This window comes from Mastigoproctus giganteus, chromosome 2 (genome assembly GCF_048544385.1).
Source record: "Mastigoproctus giganteus isolate SK-2022 chromosome 2, ASM4854438v1, whole genome shotgun sequence".
Taxonomy (NCBI): domain Eukaryota; kingdom Metazoa; phylum Arthropoda; class Arachnida; order Uropygi; family Thelyphonidae; genus Mastigoproctus; species Mastigoproctus giganteus.
Window position 1 is genome coordinate 101,918,399 of NC_143576.1, and position 21,247 is coordinate 101,939,645.

Sequence of the window (21,247 nt, forward strand, 5' to 3'; positions counted from 1 at the left end):
TCTCTTTAAAAGTTACAGCTGTCAGTTACAGGCTCCGCAAAAACGATAAGTGTTTGCCTTTTATTTACATGATTGTTATTTTATATTGTACTTAATACGTAGTCATATAGTTATAGTTACGCTGGTTATTTTTTATTTTTAATTTAGATAAAGAGTTTTTGTGGATTTTACTTACGATAGGTAAAACCGTTATTTCGTTCCATTTTTGTAGCCATTGTTTTTGGATATAGTGGTTGGGAATTCAAATTTTTTAATTGAGGTAGCTAGGTAGCTCTAACGCATAATTATATAGTAATACGCTTCACTGTTTCTATTTAATAGTTTCTATTCAAATACTATTGACATTTAATTTATTGATTTTATTAATTTAAACTACCATGCCCCAAACTAGAGCAGCAAAGCAACGGGCACAAGGTGGCAGGAGTGCTGTGACTCGGGGGAGAACTGAGGGGGGCAATTCTCCAACGCATCACAGCCTAAAAAAATGTGCAACTTGTGAAATGTTTGCCGAACTCTCTGGAACGGAACATGATATTGCCATGGGGGATGTCTTTGTGTGTGCGCAATGTAAGGAGTGTACGGAAATCAGGCGACAACTCAGCGTTGTTATGGGCCTATATGAGAGTTTGAAGGACAGGGTGGATGCCCTCGAAAGATCTAAATTGAGGGGCCCATCAGGCTCTCAGCTGCCCACATCAACGCCAGAGCTTGCACTTGGTCATCACGCAACACAGCGGCAACCCCCAAGGCAGAATGCGCTGGTCCCACAGGAACTAGTAGTTGTTGGTGACTCTATTGTCAGGGAGACGGGGAACATCCTTTGTAAAAAGGATAAGTGGAACAGGACCAGGGTATGTCTGCCAGGGGCAAAGGTTGATGACGTTGTAGAGCGGATATCATCTTTCAAGGGCACAAAAGGTGATATAGTTGTACACGTTGGCACTAATGATATTAAGAGTAGGAAACCGGCGGAATTACTCAACAAGTACAGGTCACTGTTGAAAAAAAGCCGTGAATTAGGGTTGAATTTGAAAGTGTCTGCAATTCTGCCCAGACACGATAGGAGGGAGTACATGATGAGAGCCTTGTCGATCAATTCGGCCCTGGAAAGATTGTGCAAGGCTCAAGGGGTAGAATTTTTTTCAGTCTGGACTGTACTTGTTAACAGGAGAGATTGCTTCTACAGGGATGGGATACACTTAAATAGAAAGGGTGCAAGAATATTTGCTGATGCTATCGAGGCAGTGTTAGGTGTGTCGGAAAACTGCTAGTTTGGGGGGATACAAAGACTAATAGTTTAACAGTAACCGCAGGCAGAGGTGAAGGTGATTCTTGCACAACTTCTATTAGAATAAGAAGCTACCTGGAGCGAGGGGTGTTGGGGGGCTTCAGGGACGGATGGCAGTCATCATGGAATAGTTGGGTATATGGGATGTGTTAGGGTAACAAGGAATAGGAATAGGAGCATGTATGCTTGCATGTATACCAATGCTAGAAGTATAGTAAATACATTTGATGAATTTGAAGTGTTGGTCAAGACATCAAAAGCGGATATTGTTGGGATAGCAGAGACGTGGTGTCACAAAGATATAAGGAATGCAGAACTGGAATTTGGGGAGTACAATGTGTACAGAAAGGATAGACAGGACAGAAAGGGAGGGGGTGTTATGCTGTTAATTAAGAAAAACATAAAATCAAAGGAAGTGCACCCAGTTAATATAGATGAACAGTGCTCTGTTGAGTCAGTTTGGTGTGAGATAAGCACTGCGAAAGGAAAAATAAGAGTAGGAGTGTGTTATAGGCCTAATGACTTGAATGAGTACAATGAACAATTGTACAGAGAAATAGAGTGGGCCAGTAAATCAGAATGTCTTATAATGGGGGATTTTAACTTCCCAGATATTGACTGGAACTTGTGGGTTGGTCACTCACACACTAGTCAGACTTTTGTGGATTTATGGGATGATTGTTTTCTGCAGCAGCATGTTCGAGAGGCAACCAGAGAAAGTAACACTCTTGATCTGGTTATCAGCAGTGATCATTCGTGTATTAAGAATTTGCAGATAAAGGAACCACTAGGTGGCAGTGATCACAGTGTGCTGAAGTGGGATTTACTCAAAGAGGTAACTACCGTCAGGGGTAAAGGAAAGGGTTTTTGCTTCCGTAAAGGGGAGTACAGTGGTCTCAGACAGTTTTTAAATTCTGTACAGTGGGATCAACTGACGATGTTACAAACAGTAAATTCTAAGTGGGAAGCATTCAAGGAATTAATCGTAGAAGCTACTAGACTTTATATACCGATTAAGAAATATCGTTCAAGGTTTAGGCCTAAATGGTTATCAAATGAACTAATGAGACTCGTGACAGAGAAGAAAAATGCATGGGATGCATATAAATTATCAGGTGACGCAGAAGCCTGTGGCAGATATAAGCTAGTCTGTAATCAGGTCACAAAGGAGGTTCGGCAGGCGAAGGCGGATTACGAGAAATCTTTGGCAAAAGATGCTAAGAAAAACAGCAAGGATTTCTTTACTTATATAAACTCTAAAAGGAAGGGGATGAATATAATTGGTCCACTTGACATCGACGGTTCGACTGTTGATGATCCTGCTCAGATAGCAAACAAACTGAATGAGTATTTTGCATCTACATTCACACGTGAGGAATTATTACAGTTTGAAAATGGAAGAAGGTTATCAAATTGTAGCAGTGTGCTTAATGATTTTGTAATAACTGAGAGCAAAGTGGAGGAGAATTTGTTGAAGTTAAACATAAGAAAGGCACCTGGGGTGGATGGGATCTATCCAGTTATTTTAAAGGAGGCGGCAAAGCAACTAAGCAAACCCTTAGCCATAATTATGAGAGCATCCTTGGACTCAGGGGAGGTTCCCACGGACTGGAGATGTGCAAATGTGTCCCCAATTCACAAAGGTGGATTGAAGGGTGACACGAGTAATTACAGACCAGTTAGTTGAACTTCTGTTCCGGGTAAAATAATGGAGTCACTGGTCAAAGATGCATTGCAGGATCATCTAGACAAGACTGCAGCAATAATTCAAACACAGCATGGGTTTGTTAAGGGAAAGTCTTGTCTGACAAATTTGATTGGTTATTATGATGTGGTCACAAAGGAACTGGATGCAAAAAATAATTTTGATATCATATACTTGGATTTCAGGAAAGCTTTTGACACTGTTGCGCATGGAAGACTACTGTACAAATTGGAGCAGAATGGTATTAAGGGTAAGTTGCTACAATGGATAAAAGGATGGTTAAGTGGGAGAAGACAGAGGGTGGTAATCAATGGGTGCTGCTCTTCGTGGACTAATGTTATTAGTGGAGTCCCACAGGGTTTGGTGTTGGGTCCACTGTTGTTTTCTGTATTTATCAATGATATTGATGAAGGTATATCAGGCTTAATGTCGAAGTTTGCAGATGACACAAAGGTTGGCAGGGTTGTTAATGATAGTAATGGCAGTGTGCTACTGCAACAGGATCTAGATAATTTGGGCAGATGGGCTAAGAAGTGGCAACTGAAGTTCAACCTTGACAAATGCAAAGTACTGCATATGGGTAGAAGTAACCCCAGAGAAACATACCAACTGTGTGGTACTACACTTAAGGTGGTAGAAAATGAAAAAGACCTGGGAGTAATTGTGCAGTCAGATATGAAGTTTTCTGAGCAGTGCAGACAGGCTGCTAGGGCGGGGCATGGGGTTTTGTCAATGATATATAGGAATTTTGCTAGCAGGGAAAAGGAGGTGATTGTCCCTCTGTATAAGGCAATGGTCAGGCCACGCCTTGAATACTGCATACAGGTCTTGGGACCTCATTTTAGGAAGGATGTAGATTTGCTTGAGCGTGTGCAGAGAAGGGCAACAAGATTGGTGAGAGAAATGAAGGGATCCTCTTACCAAGAGAGGCTTAAGTTCTGCAAATTGCAGTGGCTGGAGACTAGGCACCTGCGCGGTGATCTGATTGAGGTCTATAAGGCCTTGAATGGGTTGAGCACGCTGAATTCTGATGGGATCCTTCCACTTGTTCAGATTACGAACCTACGGGGACATAAGTTCAAATTAAGAAAGGACAGATGTAGAATAGATGTGCGGAAATTTGCCTTTAGCCAGCGGGTGGTTAATTGCTGGAACAAACTTCCATCTGTCGTTGTGGAAGTTGATACGTTAAATAAATTTAAGGAGGAACTGGACAGGCATTTGGAGGGAATGGTGTGATTTTTTTTTTTTTTTTTTTTGGCTGATGCTGCATAAGCTCCTACACTTGCTTTCTTGCATCATGTGCCACTACTACTACTACTACTACTACTACTATTGCTGCTTGATTGTAAATAAGGCCATGCATTTTGGAACCTCATAACAGGTTAGTTTTTGGAATAATTTTGAGACTTTTTAAATTTAATATGTTAAACTGTAGTTAATATATAGTTGGAACTCATATAGCCACGTAAGTTAGTTTAATTTTGTATTTAATTAAGTATTTATAAAGCTGAAACTTAATATTTAGAGGGCCTTTATTATTGATATTTTGGTGGGAACTTTGCAACTTTCATTTATGCAATATTTTGATAATTTAAATTCCATAATACGTTGTAAATTTAAATGCTGTAATCTTTCTTAAAGTTCGTATTTTACCTTAATAATGGTTGTTGCTACAGGATCCACTTACAATACAAAGCCCAAGGGCATCATAACCAGATAGAAATGCCTGCAGGCATTTTCGGTATGAGTCATGAGTTCATCTTTGTATACCCTGCGGCATGTATTCTAAGATTGGTCTAGTGAATAAACCTAGCTCAACTGATGATTCTTTTCTTTGCACCCGATGTAAAGAGTGTACTGATCTCAAAATAGGGAAAAATCTCACCTTGGGAAAAATTTTTAAATAAATTAAATTATTATTATTTATATCAGCATGTTAGAGAAAATACCAGGAATGAAAATATTTTTATGTAATCATTATCGCAAATTAGATAACATCGCAGGGGTTAAAATACATGTACTATTAGTGAGTAGTGATCACACAGTCATCAGTTGGAAGATGAAAAAAGATGTTGCAGTACCTAAGGTTGGGACCCTGACAAGTTTTTTTTTTTTTTTTTTTGCATTGATATTTACAGAAGAAAAATACTTTATGTCAATGAAATTATGGGAGTGAAGTTGAAAAATATGTAATTAATTATATTGAAATTTCACATGAGTACTTAATGAAAAAACATTCGAGCTTACAGACCACTAAGGCTCCTGGGGTTTGTGGCAATTTACCCTATTATCTTAAGGGAGGCCCCATGTGAGTGCACTGAACAATTGAGGCTAATTATGAGAGCATTACTGGACTAGGGAGTGTGATTCTGTCAGATTGGAGAAGTGCCAGTGTATCTCCAATACATATGGGCCATTCTAAGAGTGAAGTGGGAAATTACCGACCGGTCATTCTAACTTCAGTAGTAAGGAATGGAAGCAATGATGAAGGGTGGAATTCAGGATCATTAGATACAAATGGAATTCTGAAGGAATCTCAGCATGGTTTTGTAAAGGGAAAAACATGTTTAGCAAATTTGGTTAGCTATTTCAAAAGGGTCACTCATGAGCTGGATTTAGGGTATAATTTCAATATTTCAATTTGGATTTCAGCAAATCGTTTGACTCACACATGAGCAGTTACTTTATGAGCTGGAACAGGTTGGAATCACAGGGAAACTCCTTAGATGGATAGCAGTATGGCTTTAGGGCAGGAGGCAGAGGGTTGTGATAAATGGTTATTCCTCAGATTGAGTTGATGTAAGAAGCGGGGTTCCTCGAGGATCAGTATTAGACCCACTGTTGTTTTTGATTTTCATAAATGACATCAAAGAAGGGATAGAGGGCATTTTGTCTAAACTTTCAGATGATGTAAAGATCGGAGCTAAGCAGAACTTCTTCACAATGACCTAGATAGACTTCACAATGACCTAGATAGACTTCACAATGACCTAGATAGACTTCACAATGACCTAGATAGACTTCACAATGACCTAGATAGACTTCAGGGATGGTCAGAAAAATGGCAGCTATGCTTTAATCCAGCAAAGTTTAATGTATTACACCTGGGGAACAGTAACCCCAAAATAACTTATACACATGGTGAAGTTGAACTAAAACCAGTAGTGGAGGAAAGGGACTATGGGTGTTACAATACGGTCAGACATGAAGATCTAGGAGCATTGTAGACTGGTTGCAAGCAAGGCCCATGGTTGATTTATTGAACATTTGGTAGTTAGAGATAAAGACATCATAATCCCATTATATAAAGCTATTGTTAGACCACACTTTGAATACTGTGTTCAAGTATGGAGACTGCACCATAAAGAAAGACATTGTGCTTCTTGAAAAGGTCCAAACGGCACCCCAATAACGGAACATTCGAGTTAATGGCACATTGAGATCGAATGTTTACATTTAGTGCAGATGTCTTGTAGTGTCGAAAAAAGAAAATGGCAAGTCAAGTGATTACTGTATTTGTTTAAGTTCACCATTTTGAAAGTGAATTCTGTACCGATATCACGGATTATAGCGCTGTTTTACATTTATTTTAAATTAAAAACCCCTCATTATGGCTCCTAAAAGTTAATAAATTTCATACAGAGAAGAAAAGAAGAACCAACATTAAAGCTTAGTGACAAACTTCATCATATAATAATAGAAATTAGAATGGGCATAAGTAGGAAAGTACTAACGGCAGAATATAAAATTGGATTGTCAACATGTTTATGTTTTTTATATGCACTTAATAAAATTGCATTCTTAATCTCTCTATTTCTTATTTAGCCTCGTTATTTCTGCATTAAAAATAAAACTTTCTAGATAACAGAAAAATCAAAATAATAACATCTTGAATCTGCAAAGGTGCCATTATTCTGAAAGTCTACTGTACTTGGATTTCAGAAAGGCTTTTTCTACTGTTACACATAAAAGACTGCTGTACAGACTGGAGCAATATGGCATTAAGGGCAAGTTACTGCAAGTTACTTAGTGGAAGAAGACAAAGTGTGATTATCAATGGGCACTGCTCTTTGTGGACTAATGTTATTAGTAGAATTCCCTAGGGTTCACTGCTGGGTCCATTGTTGTTTTCAATATTTATCAGTGATACTGATGAAGGTATATCAGACTTAATGTCTAAGGTTGGCAGGGAGGTTAATGACAGTCATGAGGGTGAGCTACTGCAACAAGGTCCAGGAAAATTGGGTTGATGGGCTGAGAAATCACAGTTGAAGCTTGACATTGACAAATGCAAGGTACTGCACGAGTAGTAGTAACTCCAGAGTAACTTATCAACTGTGTGGTACTATACTCAGAATAGTAAAGAATGAAAAAGACCTGGGGTAATTGAGCAGTCAGACATGAAATTCTCTGAGTAGTGCATGAGGTTTTGTCAATGATATATAGAATGGGTTGAGCACGCTGAATTCTGATGGGATCCTTCCACTTGCTCAGATTACGAACCTAAGGGGGCATAAATTCAAATTAAGAAAAGACAGATGTAGAATAGATGTGCGGAAATTTGCCTTTAGCCAGCGGGTGGTTAATTGCTGGAACAAACTTCCATCTGTCGTTGTGGAAGTTGATAGGTTGAATAAATTTAAGGAGGAACTGGACAGGCATTTGGAGGGAATGGTGTGTTTTTTTTTTTTTTTTTTTGGCTGATGCTGCATAAGCTCATACACTTGCTTTCTTGCATCACATGCCACTACTACTACTACTACTTTGCTAGCAGGGATAAGGAGGTAAATATCCCCAGTGAGGTGTCCAGGCCGCATCTTGAGTACTGTATACAGGTCTGGACGCCTCACTTTAGGAAGTATGTAGATCTGCTGCAACAGGTGCACAGAAGGGTAACCAGATTGGTGAAGGGAACAAAAGGGTGCTCTTACCTAGAAAGACTTTAGTTCTGCAGACTGCAGAGTCTAAAGACCAGACACCTGCAGGGAGATCTGATTGTGGTGTTTAAAGCCGTGAATGGATTTAGTAAGCTGAATATTAATGGTAGCCTTCCATTTGCTGACACTACACATGTAAGGAGGCATAAATTTAAGTTGAGGAAGGATAGTTGCAGCATAGATGTGTGGGAGTCTGCCTTCAGCCAGCAGGTGGTTGATTGTTGGAACAGGCTTCCATCTGTTGCTATGGAAGTGGATGAATTGAATAAATTCAAGCGAGAACTAGACACATTCTGGAGGGTACAGATGGGTGAACTGTTGTTTATTTATTTATTATTTTTTTTTTTTGGCTGATGCTATATAAGCTTGCTTTCTTGCATCATTTGCCATTACTACTACTACCACACTTGAATTATGGAATACCTTTAAAGCAGAAATCACAAAACCCACGAATGCATACATTTTTAAGAAAATATTGCAGGAGGAGGATGCCGAAATGAATGAATGTGGAGCTGTCCATTCAAATAGAGCAGAAAAATATAGCATGGAATAGTTACAGAGCGATGAAAAGTACTGACAACTACAAGTATTTTTTTGTAATAATACCACAGATAAGGTTAAAGAGGCCAAGGCTGCTTATGAGAAAGCACTGCTAACAGAGCAGAGAATGGGAACGGAATATTTCATGTATGCAAATACAAGGAAGCAGGGCCTAACTTAAGGATATGCAGTCCCTAGGCAAAATTTTTAGGGCCCTCTAAAAATGTTATTATTATTAGCATTAGCCATATGGTGCAAGGAAGCCTGAGGCTTATGCTGCACCAGCCAAAAAAAATTTCTGAGTTACCCTGAGAGAGAGAGAGAGAGAGGAATCACCAAGAAAGAGAAGAATGATGATATCCAGCTCAGGATCCTGGTGTGCCAAGACTCCAAAGATATGCCATAAATAGGGCATATCTTTGGAGTATTTTGTCCATATGCAAAATATTTTCCCGGGTACCCTATGCCCTACTTTAATATTAAAAAAATAGATCATAGGGCCCTCGGAAAATTAGGATTACACAATCAATAAATCTTCATATATTTCTAAGGAAATATATACAAATCTGAACATATCAGCAGTACATGTATTTTGACTAGAAGCTGCATTACAATTTAAATGTTGACTAGAAGCTGCATTACAATTTAAATGTTGACTTGGCGCATTATAGCCTTAGATGCTAATGCGCCATAAAATCCTAAAACAAACAAACAAACAATTTGAATGTATATTTTATTTTCAAATTTTATATGGGACACGAGCACTCATGCTCGTCATTAACGCTACTGGATATCGCTGATTTTGGCTGTGTCCATTGCATTTACGGGCTCTAGGTCTAAGATCAGACTTTGTACACTGGGTATGGGAAAGTCTTAGACAACCCAGTTGATGTTGCAAATGAAATGGACAGGTACTCTGTCTTTACTGAAGAAAGACCCTTCATGCAGAGAATAGGCTGTGCAAGTGAGGCTGAGTCATATCAAATTAGTGATTTAGAAATTACAGATGACTGTTTATTAGAAAAATTTTCGAGCATAAGGGCAAGAAAGGCTCCTGGAGTTGATGACATATACCCAGTAATTTTGAGAGTGGCTGCCAGGAAGTGTATTGAACCACTGAAGTTAATTATGAAGGCATTTTTGGACTTGGGAGAGATTCCTTTGGAGTGGAGAAGTGCGAACGTATCACCAATACATAAAGGCAGTTCTACAGCCTTCTACAGTTCTACAGTTGGTAACTACAGAAGTTAGTCTGATTTCAGTGGTAGGGAAAATCTTAGAAGCAATGATTAAGAGTGCAATCCAGAGACATTCAGATAGATATGGAATTCTGAATAACACTGAACGTGGTTTTGGTAGGCAAAAATTTGTGTTTAACTATCTTAGGCTATTTTGACAGATGGGTTGGACATAGAGAACAATTTCAATGTTGTTTATTTGGATTTTAGCAAGGCACATGACTCAGTCCCTCATGAGAGGTTACTGTATAAGTTGGAACATGTTGGGATTGCTGGAAAAATTCTAAGATGGATTATTGAGTGGCTGCAGGGCAGAAGGAAGGAAGAGCGTTGTGATTAATGGATATTCTTCCAATAGGTGAAAAGTCAGAAGTGGGTCCTCCAAGGATTGGTTCTTGGACCACTGTTGTTTCTGATTTTCATAAGTGACATCAACAAAGGGAGAGAGAAGGCATGGTGTCAAAATTGGCAGATGAAGTATAGATTAATACTGTCATTAATGATCAGTACTAAGCAACGCTCCTACAGAATGACTTGAACAGCCTGCAAGGATGGTCAGAAAAGTGGCAGCTATGTTTTTATGCACAAAATGCAAAGTCTTCTTACTCTTGGGGAATAGCAACCACAAAATAAATTATACACTTGGTGGGGTTGAATGTAGAGAAGAAATGAATCTGGGATTTATAAGGCAGTCAGGAAAGCCTATTTGTGTCCTATCACTGATTTATATATTTAACATTATCCTGTAGAGATAGGGAGATTATAGTCCCACTGTATAAGGCAATTGTAAGACCACATTTGGAATACTGTGTTCAAGTATGGAGACCTCATATGAAAAAATATATTGAGCTTCTTGAAGGGGTCCAAAAACGGGCAACTCACATGGTGAGATTGGCAAAAGGGTGACTATATGATGAAAGACTCCAATTATGTGGGCTATGGAGCTTGGCAACAAGCCACCTCAGAGGTGACCTGATTGAGGTTTATAAGGCTCTGAGAGGGGGTTAGTAAAATGAATGAAAGCAGAATTTTCACTGTTATAAAGAATTCCAGAACTAGGGGACATAAATTCAGATTACAGGGGAAGACATTTAGACTAGATTTCAAGAAGTTTTCTTTTACCCAGCAAGTCACTGATTGCTGGAACAAGTTGCCTTTGCAAATAGTTGTAGATAACAATTTGAATAAATTCAAAGGTCAACTAGATAGTTACCTCTGTGAGGAGGGAACAAAAAAATTTGTATTTTCTTATCTACTCCTTACCCTCCTCCCTTTTCACCAGTGCAGCATAATGTGGCTTCCTTCAGCAATTTCTCCAATGGCAGTTTGAAATGTTTAGCTAAAGCTTGAAGCACTATAAGTTTTTCATTAAATTATTTAGCAAAAAAAAAAAAAAAAGATAAACTGCAGCCATTATCAATCCACTGCAGGATGGAAGCCTTCTCAACAATTCATGTTGAGAAAAATGGACCATAATCTGCCATGCTGATCCAGTGCGTGTTGGCAGATCGACTGTATTTAGCAGTCAGAGGCTTAAATCGCAGCCTACTCAAAGAGTGTGTGTGCTACTGCACTCCCACTCCTGACCACTCATCTCTAAACCCCTAAATTAAGGAAATGAATTCGTGAAAGGTGAAATTAATTAAACTATTAAAAAACATGCCCTACAGAAGTAAAGAAGTGCACAACCTTTCCCAGGTTGCTGTCTATAAAAAAATCGGAATAGCATATTAAAAACCAAGAGCCTTGACAAGAGACCTTCAACATCATCATCATGTTGGTTTCATGACAAGAGAAGAAAGTAATAGGCTTTTTATAGTGATCTCAACTCCCAGGATGCATTACTATATCGCGTATGGGAAATTTAACACATCTTAAGAATTTACCACAGTATTAATTTCCTTAACTTGACCATCTGCAAATCTGAACACAAACTTAAAACACACATATATATATATATAGAAAGAAAACACACAGAAAAATTTTTACACTTTTATTCATATCATCTGCATGGTAAAAACAAATCAGTTTTATACAACCGGGTTTACACATAATTTTACTGCATTATGTGTAATGCAGTAAAATATAGTCACGCACAAAAAGATATAGAAGCAGAATTACAATGTGTAACCAAAACCTTCATAAAAAGAAAATATCCAATACAGTTAATACAAGGAACTATATCTGAAGCAAGAAATAAAATAAATAATCCTCCTACTATAAACAAAAGAAACAACAAACAGTGCACCAAAGTCACACTTCCATACCACAGTCAGTTCGCTCGACAACTCCATAATTTTTTTTCAGGTACTAATATTATGATAGTTTTCTCTTCATACAATATGAAGAGAAAACTAGCATAAATAGACTAGGAACATTTTTCAACTAATAAATACAATATCCAAGACATAAATAGCATAATATATCTCATTAATTGCCAACAAAACTGCAAACTATGCTATATAAGTAGCACAACCATCAAATTTGGATCGTCCAGAATAGCAAATACCAGAGCTTATTATCCACAATAATAGTTTACAGTCAAACCACTCCATAACTGAACTTAGCCAACATGCACAACCGTGCAATCACACTCCTTTAATCGATTCAGCAATAACTCTATTCAGATTGAACTATAATTATAAATTAATACAGTATGAAGCTTTAGCCATTGAACGGTTTCGACAAAACACATCTTACAAAGTGCTGAATGCTAAATTATCAACAAACCTTTCGCCAATATGGTGCTTAACACTTGTTAAATTTTCCATACATGATACAGTAATGCATCTTGGGAGTTAGGATCACTATAAAGCCTCTTACTTTCTCCTCTTGCCATGAAACCAACTGATGATAATGGTATCAAAAGGCTCTTTGTTTTTAATAAGCTATTCCGATTCTTTTATAGGTGACAACCTGGGAAAACGTTGTGCACTTCTTTTCTTCCTTAAGGCATGTTTTTTAATAGTTTACCTTTAATTCTTTTCACCTTTTATGAATTCATTTTCTTAATTTACGGATTTAGAAGTTCCACAGGTCAGGAGTGGGAGTGCAGTAGCACATGCTCTTTGAGTAGACCAGGTTTCAAGCCCCTGACTGCTAAATACGGTCAATCTGCCAACCCACACTGGACCAGCGTGGCAGGTTATGGTCCATTTCCTTCAACATGAATTGTTGAGGAGGCATCCATCCTGCAGTGAGTTGATAATGGCTGCAGTTTACTTATACTTTTTTTACTGTACACTTGCTAAATAATTTAATTTCTCCAATGGTTAATTGATGATCAGAACCATTTCATCACTGCTTGAAATTGAAGGTAGACCTGGATATTGGCAATCTTTATAGATTCAACCATTTTGGAAATGTTTTGCCTACTGATAAACAGTCTTACTTAAACAATCATCATCAAATGGAGTTTTTAACATTTGGAGATTTCCCTTTCCACTTCTGGGGAGGTACTTATAACACTAAGACTCCTAGAGCTAAAACTCTAGTAGAGAATCAGGCCATGGAAAAGTAATGGGGAACTACTAAACAGTTATTTATGGCCTATTCAAGGCCTTAAAGATTTGGGAAAACTACCCAAATATTCAATTGGAAAATTCCCAGGCAAGTTACCTACAATAAGCAACTACATGGGATGTCTTAGGTTTATAAAGAACATGAAAAGGCAGAGTCTCACACATATCTATACTAATGCTAATGCTAGGCGTATAGTTTAAATTTTATGAATTCAAAGTGCTGCTTAATCACACATATGCCAGTATTAATAGGAATATCAACAATATAGTGTCATTCTGAGTGTAAAATTTGTATATGATAAATGTAATATAATTACATAGTAAAAATGCTATGCTTCACTCCTCTTTTAATATATTTACATTACTGTGCCGACCAAGCAATATCTAAATAAAATAAAGTAACCATTATCATCTTTCCTCCTTTCATTTACCCGTTTCTTTTCAAGTATACAGGGTGTTTCAAAAATGATGGTCAATAATTTAAGGGTGAAAAGTACAAACTAAAATAAGAAAAAAGTCCTAGTGAACTTCGGGCCGCAAATGAACCGTTTTAGAGATAATGCACATTTTCTGTTAAGATCCACCACTGGCTATGGGAGCACTAGTTTTTCAAAAAGCTGTGAATCCTTTGCTAAGGGTGGTTTTATTAAACATAAGATAATACATTTTTAATTTTTGGTTTCAACACCACTGCATTTTACAGATGTTACATGTTACAGGATGTTCTTTCTAACACCCTTTCCTCAACATCAGGTGTTACACTTCTGGGCCTACCTGTTTATACTCCATGTGCAAAGAGCCCATGTTCTCTAAGGCATTGATGTATCCTGATGAATGTGTGCTCTTTTTGGGCTGCCTTCGGTGGGGGAAATGTTCTTGGTACAAACGTGCAGCCTCAAGTGCACTGCCGTTGGCTTTACCATACATGAAGTGCATGTCCGCATACTTTTCGTTGCTGTAACCTCTTTCCATGTTGACTATCCTTTGACAAGTACTAGTATGCCTGCTACGTCTCAGAGCATTGAGAGAGGGGAAAGGGAGAGAATGAGATAACCTAACCTAAACAAACAAGTCAGTGGTGGATCCCAACTCTGTACAGTTCACCTTGTCAGTGGTGGATCCCAACTAGAAATGTGCAATATCTCGAAAACGATTCATTTAAGGACCCGTGTTTACTAGGCTTTTTTGCATATTGTAGTCTGTACAGTTCACCTTTAAATTATTGGCCATCACTTTTGAAACACCCTGTATATATATATATATATATATATATATATATATATCTCAATTCCTTCTTAAATTTAGATAACTTCTAATCTGGAGGAGTTCATTCCAAAGTCAATCACTTTTTGGCTATAGGAAAATTTTCAGACCTCCAGTCTACAGTTACCCCTTCACAATTTAAATTTTATGCCCCTTGTGTGTGTGTGTGTGTGTGTGTGTGTATATATATAATCACAGAATTCTAAGAATAAAAATTCACATGGCATTTTATTCTCCCAAATCTTTCAATGCCTTAAACAGGTCACCCTGCAGGAACCTGTCTTCCATGCACTAGTTTACAAAGCTAAATGCTCTCTTGGTAAGGATAACCCTTTATGTTCTTAATCAATCTCATTGCTGTTCTCTGCACCCTTTCCAATAGGTCTATATCTTTTCTAAAATGGGGTCTCCAATTGTATGCAGTATTCAATGTGCAGCCTAACCACTGCTTTATATAATGGAATAATCATCTCTTTATCTCCATTGGCAAAGTTCCTATACATACACTGAGTGATCACTGAATTATGACCACCTACCTAATATTGTGTTGGGCCATCGTTCACACAGATAACACCCATTATTCGGCTAAGAATTGACTCCACTAGATATCTGAAGATATTCATAAGGATTTGCAGCCATGCTGCCTAAAGGCTTTCCACAGTGTCGGAATAGATAATGGTGCATGTACATATGTATCGCTTCCCATTCCAAAGCATTCCATAGGTGTTCAATTGAATTGAGGTCTGGCAAATTTGGAGGTCAATCAAGATGGGTGATACCTTCACTGTGTTCCTTGAACCACTTATGCACAGTGTGGGCCTCATCATACACTGCATTATCCTCTAGGAAGGTCCTGTTTTTCTCCAGGAAAAAATGCAACATGGCAGGTGCACATGGTCTCCTGAGAGCTGCCTGTAGACTTCACCAGTGAAACGTTGGTTCATACACATCAGGGGTCCTAATTCTTACCAGCAAAATATGCCCCATATTAAGCAACCACAGGATTATCTGCTGTGGAACCCCCATATGTCTGAATCTGCAAAAAAATCATAATTTGGGATATTGTTTTTGCATTCCCCATATTGTATTGCAATGTTGACTGTTACACACTGACCTGCTATTGAGCCCATATAACACACTGCGCCATTTGCTCACCAGAGATGCACCTTGTGTAATCCTTTACAGTTCTGTTGGTGGGAGGTGGTTTGACCTGTTCAACAGCTTAACCACAAGACAAACAGACAAGATGTGCTGTTTGCATTTTGGAAGCAGGAAATATTTTATGTAATAAGGATATGTGAAATAGGATCAGGATATGTCTACCAGAGACAGACACTACGTTCTATAGTATCACCATCTTGCCAGGGGCATAAGTTGGTGATATTATACAACAATAACTATCGTTAAAGAGCACAAAATAAAAGATGATATTGTACATATTGGTACTGATGATGTTAAGCATGGGCATTCTGAGGTGATGTTGAGAGAAAACTCAGTTAGAGCTCAATTTGAAAATATCTGGAATTTTGCCAAGTCGTGATGGGGCCTTGTCAGTCAGTTCAGCCCGAGAATTTTTCTCAGTATGGCCATTGTTTGTTAAGAGATGGGACTGTTTTTACAGTTATAGTGTAAACTTAAATAGAAGGGGTGTAAGGATATTTGCTTATTAGTGTTAGGTGGATTGAAAAACTTAGTTTTGGCAGGGGGAATGCACCAATTAATTTAATGGCAGCAGTGAATCATTTCTTGCATTGTTTCAGTTTTGACATGCAGTAACCTGAAAAGCAAAAGAGTGGGAGATTACAAGGCCTGATGAGGATCTGCATGGAACTAGAAATTACATGGGCTGTGCAAGAGTTACTAAAAATACAAATAACAAACGGGCATACATTTGCTTGCAGGAATAAAGTAAATAAATTTGATGAGTTTGAAGTACTGTTTAAGTCATTATATGCTGAAATTAGAGGTATAAAGAATGGTATCTCTGATAATAGGGATGCAGAATTCAAATATGGCAATTATAATATCTATAGAAAGGATAGACGTGATGGGGGAAGGGGTGATGCTTTTAGTTAGGAAGTACAACCAGTAGACAGGTTTCCAGTGTAATACTGATTCTTGATCTGGTAATCAGCAATGATCCATCATGTATTAAACAATAACTACTGTCAATCGTAAAGGAAAAGGATTCTTTTCAAAAAGGTGATTATAATGGGCTCAAACATTTTTTTTAAACTACTTTCAGTTGGATTTGAAAAATGTAAATGCCAAACAAGGAGGTAATCATAGAGGCCACTAAATGTCATACACTAAATGGATGTCAGATGAGCTTAGTGGCAGAGGAAAAAAATGCATGTGATGATTATAAATTATCAGGGATAGAGAGTCCTGTAATAAGCATAAAGTAGTATGCATTCAAGTTACTTGGGAGTTAGGCAGGCCAAGACAGATTATGAGGAGGTTTTGGCTAATAGTGCAAAGAAAAGTAGCAAGGAATCCTTTGCATATGTTTCATTAGAAGGAAAGGGATGAATCAAGTGGTTGTCTCACTGCATGTCATTGGCAAAACTATCAAGACTGGTGCTAGGATTATATATAGCTGCATGTGAATTTAAAAAGTGCACTTTTAATTGCAGAGTTTATTATTACCAAACTAGATTTTTCCATCTGCATTTTTCCATCTGCATTTTCCATCTGCATATCATTTTACCCCACTCATCCCCCACTCGGTTGAATTGCCTTGATAACTGTTGATGATCTTGTACAGGTTACTTACAAACTGAATAAATATATGTATACATTCACGCATGAAGATTTCACAATATGAGGTATTTTGATAATGAATTTTGATCGTTTAATAATGATGTCTAACGTACAAACTTACTTTAGTTTGTCTTAAAATTCAACTATGAGTAATGATGTATTTTCACTAAATAATATAGTTGCTTACAGAATTACTTTTTTGTAGGAATTTCATTCATTTAAAATATTGCTGCCATTGATATATCTTTCCTCCATCAAAAGGCTCTATTTCCTCCAAGCCTCATATAAGAACTAAGAGTATACAAGTGCTAATTTGGCCCATATTATCTGATAAACACATATTTGTATTATCATTTCCTTCCCCCCCAGTTGGCAGTTTCCCCAAATCCTTAAGCCTCCTAAACAATATTAGAGAACAGCCTTACATTTTTGTTCAAATATATTCCATCTATACAGAATAGATTCCTTCTAGCTACAAGTGGTAGCTAGAAGGAATCTATTCCCCTCTGCATCTTGAATTAATCCACAAGGCTTTTAGTATATAATTCCTCTTGTTGTACCTGGGTAGAATTGTAGACAGGTATATTTTTGACCTAACTCATGGCATTTTTTTTTTATCACAGTCATACATTTATTCAATAAATTATTAGTTCATGTGCAGATAATGTCTTTGATTCCAAAAAGAGTAATAATGCTTCATCACCCTTAAAACTGGTAATGTGTTGGTAATATCATCAATTTTCTGGCAGGCTTACCCTGGTTCTAGCCCACCTATCCTTATTAAGTAAAATTTTTCTGTTTCCTTGACAATACAGCTGCCCACTAAAATTGCCCACTAAATAAAACAGCTGCCCACTAAAATTGGAACAATACTATTCTGCATTTAACAGCTTTCCCTTGAGGCCTGAATTGGAAATGCATCACCTGACAGATCACTAACTATTTGAATCCCCAATGAGTTTCCAGATTTTTTTTGTCTCTTGTGCATCCACTTTCTTCTTTAGCAATTTACTGTCATCTAGTAATGCACCAAGTTTTTAGTTCTGTATGCTCCTTACATCTAGCAACATATGAGGCAACCATAGGATGAACTAGGATTGTTTAACAAGGGAATCATCCACAGGAATTCCAATCAGAGTCATGATATCCTCATAAAAGTATTCAAAGAGGATAGTGCAGCAACCATTATTAAGGTAAAAATTTATAACTTACAGAACATGTTACAGGATTAAAATTTAGAAAATATTTCAATAATTAAATTTATAAATATTAAAGAAGTTAAGCAGATAATAAAATTTGAAACAGAAAATATCATACCAGAATCAACTTTACAAACTTACAGATACAGGTAGTTCTAGACTTTACGAGTTAATTTGTTCCTAACGCACGCTCGTAAAGCAAAAACTCGTAAAGTGGGAATTAAATCCCATAGACATAATGTTAAAAATAGGGCTTACGTTCTCAACAATGAAATTAGTTAGCTAATTAGTTTATGTTTAAACAATGACTATAAAGCGTTTAGGGCATAAGCCTCAACTATGGAAAAGTCTAGATTATGTATACTTATACATAGTTTAAACAATGATTGATTTATCGAAAGAAATGAAAACATAGCCTGTAAAATCAAGCAAATTATAATAATAAAGAAATTCTTTATGACTTTCAAATTTTAAAGAATGTTTATTCTTCATCATTGACTAAATGCACACTCATTGACCACTTATTATTGGCTCGGCACTCGTTGGTTTGTTGCACAAGGAGTAGTCTTCTTCATAAATGCTTCAAGAGGCATTTGTTTCCAAGATAATCTTCTATTTTCTTTATAAATTTCAATAGATTTGTAAGCATTTTTTTAATGGAATGCAACTAACACAATTTGCATGGATTAACAAGTTTACGAAGCTTAAAAAAAAAAAAAAAAGAATGAAGAGAAGATTCTAAAATTTTATTTATGTTTTTTTATACGATTGAAGATTTCAGTAAAGGGGTGTACAACGCAAAAAACCACACAATTCCAGCTATCAGTATTTTCGCAACTGCAGTAACATCGAGTTTACTACCCATTTATAATTGCTTGCAGTAACAGAAAAGCCCAATAAATCGGAAAGTGCAAATTGTTTTTATTGTTTTATGGTCGTAACTTCCAGAAATGTGTTTTAGAAAAATGTCACAAAGGCATTCAAAATTGGTTCTTATAACGGATCATATGATAATGATGAAAGTGTAGTGCATTTTAGTGATTTGAATTGGTAACTAATACAATTTGCACTATAACGGCCTTTTAGAGAGTTATATCGTGAAAATTTTAACTTCCGAGGTCGTGGAACAAATTACCAAAAAACAATGTGTTATTCAGTTCACATTACGATATTTTCACGATAAAATGGTATCTCTGGAACCACAGAGTAGTAACATATCTTACTTCTCTGTGTCTGGAATGGAGAGCTGGGTACACTATTGTAAAGCTAGGTACACTGTATTTTATAGCTACGCGCGTGGTTTGAAATGCGGTATTTATGAATGTTTAACATTCATTTTTTGCAATTAATGTTCATATATTCGATTTTGTTGATACTTGATGCTTGGGGGGGAAAAACTCGTAAACCCGGGAACTCGTAAAGCAAGAACTGCCTGTACTGAATTTACAATATTGCAGAAATTGGGCAAATTAATCTGCTATTTAATATTACTGCATTATTTTATTTTTTTTTGTTTTTAACATTTAACTTACAAGGTGATTGTCTCCTTGTATAAAGCAATGGTCAGGCCACACCTTTAGTAGTTCTGCACACAGGTCTGGAAGCCTCATTTTAGGAAGGATGTAGAGCTACTGGAATGAGTACAGAGAAGGGCAAGAAGATTCGTGAGTGGAACAAAGGATTGCTGCTTCCAAGAAAGGCTTAAGTTCTGCAAATTGCAGCACTTGCAAGGTGATCTGATTAAGGTGTATAAGGAACGGGTTGAGCAAGCTCAATGCTAATGGGATTCTTCCTCTTGCTCATATTATGAACCCGAAGGGGTGTAGATTCAAATTGAGGAAAGACAGTTGTAGAATAGATGTGTGGAAATTTGCCTTTAGCCAGTGGGTAGTTGATTTTTGGAACAGACTTCCATCTCTTGTGTGGAAGTTAATAGCTTGAATAAATTTAAGGCTGAGCTAGACAGGCATTTGGAGTGAATGGATGGGTGAAATGGGAGGGTTTTTTTTTTTTTTTTGCTGATGCTGCATAAGCTTGCTTTCTTGCATTGTATGCCTCAACTAATGCTAATGAGACCTTGAATGGTTTGATTAAGCTCAATGCCGATGGGATTCTCCCTCTTGCTCAGATTTCTCATCTGAGGGGACAAATACAAATTGAGGAAAGACAGTTCTAGAATAGATGTGCAAAAATTTGCCTTTTTCCAACTATCAACGAAGTCTCTACTTGGTTGATAGTTGGAACAAAGTTCCATCTGTTGTATTGAAGGTCAACAAATAAGTTCAAGGCAGAACTAGACAAACATTTGGAATGAATGGAAAGGTGAAATGGGAAATGTTTTTTTTTCTTTGGCTGATGCTATATAAGCTTGCCTTCTTGCATCATATGCAAGAAGGCACTGCATCATATGCAAGAAGGCAAGTCTCTACTAATGCTAACTTTATTTTTCATGCATTAATGCTTGAAAAATAAATTAATTCATTATTCAACTTTAATGCAAATAATTTCCAAAAAGATCAGTTTTTATTTAAATTTTAAACTTAATTTTGATTTAAATCTCATTAATGTTAATTTCATTGTTTATAATTTCTTGTATTAATTTGAATTGAGTTAAATTAGATGACTAATGCTATGTTTTTTTTTTAATTGATGGATCACTACACCTTGGAAACCAGGCCTTACTCTAAACATTGCTTTTCTTTTGTCATTGTTTTGGTTTTAGGCATATCAGCAACCTGGCTGTATTGTGCCATGCTTTTCTTTTATTTCCTTCACCATTTTTTTCATAAA

At 37.0% G+C, this 21,247-nt stretch overlaps 1 protein-coding gene across 1 annotated transcript in view; it reads left to right on the forward strand.

Annotated features, from left to right (window-relative positions):
- LOC150089465 (uncharacterized) overlaps window positions 1-21,247 on the forward strand; it is a 1,372,165-nt gene that overhangs the window by 1,280,640 nt on the left and 70,278 nt on the right. The window lies entirely within an intron of this gene.